The sequence below is a fragment of the Schistocerca piceifrons genome, unplaced genomic scaffold (assembly GCF_021461385.2).
Source record: "Schistocerca piceifrons isolate TAMUIC-IGC-003096 unplaced genomic scaffold, iqSchPice1.1 HiC_scaffold_66, whole genome shotgun sequence".
NCBI lineage: Eukaryota > Metazoa > Arthropoda > Insecta > Orthoptera > Acrididae > Schistocerca > Schistocerca piceifrons.
In genome coordinates, this window is record NW_025728904.1 from 3,495 (window position 1) to 7,500 (window position 4,006).

Genomic DNA, 4,006 nt, shown 5'->3' on the forward strand with positions numbered 1-4,006 from the left:
AGTCGTTCGAGCAATGGACATCGCATACGTACGGGGGCCACCTTCCACGTATTGTCTAGGCGTGCACATTTTGTTGCGTGTATGTGGGCAGACGTAGTGTGGCGTGACACCTGACACAGGCATGCAATAATGGTTGAAGTTGCAAATGGCGATGGACGCCTACGTTTTCTGGTGAAGTTACGCAAATGAAGAAATGGTAACCCGTTGTGGTGCGGTTGTTCTCGCTAGGGGTGAATCGGTGATGGCGACGATAGGTTGAGGTACTAACCGGTTGTTCCAGCGATACCCACCATGCCGACGAAACTGAACGGCATCTGGGTGTGAAGCGATACGCGGCGGTGGCTGGGTGGGACCGTCCCCGGCCGGTGAGGGGGGCGCCTCCCGGCGTGCTGGCCGCGCGGTGCGTGGGCGCACGCGCTACAGCCGGCTGGTGGGGGCGGCCAGTGGCAGGCGCGCCGGCCGACGGACGCGGCAGGCGTCGCAGCTGCGCGCCGGCGCACCCTGCGCGCGGCGCCGTGCGGCCAAAGTAGGTCCTCGCGGGCCCGGTGCGAAGCGCGGTGGACATCTGCAGTGTGCTGGTCCGATTGAGGACTGTGTGCGTTGAGGATGCGCCGCCGCCCGGCGCTCGGCGCCGCGACGCCGTCTGCTGCTCGGTCGCCCCAGCGGTTCTCGCTGGTGGTTTGTATCGCAGCTTGTGCGGATGTGTTGGCGTGTGCGCTGTGCTGGGAGAGTTCGCTTCGGCACCCAAGTGGGGCTTTTGTCCTTCTGTGGCGCTGGCGTTGGAGCTGCCGGTCACCGTAGGTGGCGCGTGTTGTCTCCCGCCGGCAATGCCACGACAGCACGCTCCCGGGCCTCTGTCGGCAGCGGCAAGCTCAGTTGGGAGCACGGGTGGTCGCACCGAAAGCGTCTACTCGCCTAACTCCGGGCGATTGCGCCTCTCTCGAACCCGACCAAGTACTTGGGACGGCGCTGCGCGCCGCCGGGACCTGAGAGGGTTTCGAGGTGTATTGTGCAGGGGAGCTCAGCCTCCTCCTGTTTGCCAGAATGATTGAGCGGACGCTTGCGTGTTCGCGCGGGCCCCCGGGACACACTCCCGGGCGGCCGGCTGCTCAGCTCTAGTTGACGCAGCTCCCTGGTTGATCCTGCCAGTAGTCATATGCTTGTCTCAAAGATTAAGCCATGCATGTCTCAGTACAAGCCGCATTAAGGTGAAACCGCGAATGGCTCATTAAATCAGTTATGGTTCCTTAGATCGTACCCACGTTACTTGGATAACTGTGGTAATTCTAGAGCTAATACATGCAAACAGAGTCCTCCCGACCAGAGATGGAAGGGACGCTTTTATTAGATCAAAACCAATCGGTCGGCTCGTCCGGTCCGTTTGCCTTGGTGACTCTGAATAACTTTGGGCTGATCGCACGGTCCTCGTACCGGCGACGCATCTTTCAAATGTCTGCCTTATCAACTGTCGATGGTAGGTTCTGCGCCTACCATGGTTGTAACGGGTAACGGGGAATCAGGGTTCGATTCCGGAGAGGGAGCCTGAGAAACGGCTACCACATCCAAGGAAGGCAGCAGGCGCGCAAATTACCCACTCCCGGCACGGGGAGGTAGTGACGAAAAATAACGATACGGGACTCATCCGAGGCCCCGTAATCGGAATGAGTACACTTTAAATCCTTTAACGAGTATCTATTGGAGGGCAAGTCTGGTGCCAGCAGCCGCGGTAATTCCAGCTCCAATAGCGTATATTAAAGTTGTTGCGGTTAAAAAGCTCGTAGTTGGATTTGTGTCCCACGCTGTTGGTTCACCGCCCGTCGGTGTTTAACTGGCATGTATCGTGGGACGTCCTGCCGGTGGGGCGAGCCGAAGGCGTGCGACCGCCCCGTGCGTGCTCGTGCGTCCCGAGGCGGACCCCGTTGAAATCCTACCAGGGTGCTCTTTATTGAGTGTCTCGGTGGGCCGGCACGTTTACTTTGAACAAATTAGAGTGCTTAAAGCAGGCAAGCCCGCCTGAATACTGTGTGCATGGAATAATGGAATAGGACCTCGGTTCTATTTTGTTGGTTTTCGGAACCCGAGGTAATGATTAATAGGGACAGGCGGGGGCATTCGTATTGCGACGTTAGAGGTGAAATTCTTGGATCGTCGCAAGACGAACAGAAGCGAAAGCATTTGCCAAGTATGTTTTCATTAATCAAGAACGAAAGTTAGAGGTTCGAAGGCGATCAGATACCGCCCTAGTTCTAACCATAAACGATGCCAGCCAGCGATCCGCCGCAGTTCCTCCGATGACTCGGCGGGCAGCCTCCGGGAAACCAAAGCTTTTGGGTTCCGGGGGAAGTATGGTTGCAAAGCTGAAACTTAAAGGAATTGACGGAAGGGCACCACCAGGAGTGGAGCCTGCGGCTTAATTTGACTCAACACGGGAAACCTCACCAGGCCCGGACACCGGAAGGATTGACAGATTGATAGCTCTTTCTTGATTCGGTGGGTGGTGGTGCATGGCCGTTCTTAGTTGGTGGAGCGATTTGTCTGGTTAATTCCGATAACGAACGAGACTCTAGCCTGCTAACTAGTCGCGTGACATCCTTCGTGCTGTCAGCGATTACTTTTCTTCTTAGAGGGACAGGCGGCTTCTAGCCGCACGAGATTGAGCAATAACAGGTCTGTGATGCCCTTAGATGTTCTGGGCCGCACGCGCGCTACACTGAAGGAATCAGCGTGTCTTCCTAGGCCGAAAGGTCGGGGTAACCCGCTGAACCTCCTTCGTGCTAGGGATTGGGGCTTGCAATTGTTCCCCATGAACGAGGAATTCCCAGTAAGCGCGAGTCATAAGCTCGCGTTGATTACGTCCCTGCCCTTTGTACACACCGCCCGTCGCTACTACCGATTGAATGATTTAGTGAGGTCTTCGGACTGGTACGCGGCATTGACTCTGTCGTTGCCGATGCTACCGGAAAGATGACCAAACTTGATCATTTAGAGGAAGTAAAAGTCGTAACAAGGTTTCCGTAGGTGAACCTGCGGAAGGATCATTACCGACTAGACTGCATGTCTTTCGATGTGCGTGTCGTGTCGCGCAACACGCTACCTGTACGGCTCGCAGTAGCCGTGCGCCGCGTGCGGAACCACGCGTGCCTCTCAAAACTAGCGGCAATGTTGTGTGGTACGAGCGCTGAAGCGCTGGAGCGGCTGGCCTGCGGCACCTGGCGCCTGGCGCCGGTTTTGAATGACTTTCGCCCGAGTGCCTGTCCGCTCCGGTGTGGAGCCGTACGACGCCCGTCGGCCGTGAGGCCGTTGGACACAGAACGCTGGAACAGGGGCCGCCACACGCCTCACTCCCGCCTATGCGACCGTCTCGAAAGAGACGGCGGAAACTTGAGAAAAGATCACCCAGGACGGTGGATCACTCGGCTCGTGGGTCGATGAAGAACGCAGCAAATTGCGCGTCGACATGTGAACTGCAGGACACATGAACATCGACGTTTCGAACGCACATTGCGGTCCATGGATTCCGTTCCCGGGCCACGTCTGGCTGAGGGTCGGCTACGTATACTGAAGCGCGCGGCGTTTGCCCCGCTTCGCAGACCTGGGAGTGTCGCGGCCGCCTGTGGGGCCGGCCGCGTCTCCTCAAACGTGCGATGCGCGCCCGTCGCCTGGCGGTTCGCATACCGGTACTTTCTCGGTAGCGTGCACAGCCGGCTGGCGGTGTGGCGTGCGACACCTCGTACAACGACCTCAGAGCAGGCGAGACTACCCGCTGAATTTAAGCATATTACTAAGCGGAGGAAAAGAAACTAACAAGGATTCCCCCAGTAGCGGCGAGCGAACAGGGAAGAGTCCAGCACCGAACCCCGCAGGCTGCCGCCTGTCGTGGCATGTGGTGTTTGGGAGGGTCCACTACCCCGACGCCTCGCGCCGAGCCCAAGTCCAACTTGAATGAGGCCACGGCCCGTAGAGGGTGCCAGGCCCGTAGCGGCCGGTGCGAGCGTCGGCGGGACCT

General features: G+C 58.2%; 2 non-coding genes and 1 pseudogene across 2 annotated transcripts; all 3 read left to right on the plus strand.

Annotated features, from left to right (window-relative positions):
- Positions 1-1,129: 1,129 nt before the first annotated feature.
- LOC124765707 lies at positions 1,130-3,041 on the plus strand. The gene has a single exon (XR_007012891.1). It is a non-coding gene; the product is annotated as a small subunit ribosomal RNA (ribosomal RNA).
- A 352-nt stretch (positions 3,042-3,393) lies between these two features.
- On the plus strand, positions 3,394-3,548 carry LOC124765704. The gene has a single exon (XR_007012888.1). It is a non-coding gene; the product is annotated as a 5.8S ribosomal RNA (ribosomal RNA).
- Positions 3,549-3,736: 188 nt separating this feature from the next.
- Positions 3,737-4,006, plus strand: part of LOC124765708 — a 4,222-nt pseudogene continuing 3,952 nt past the window's right edge.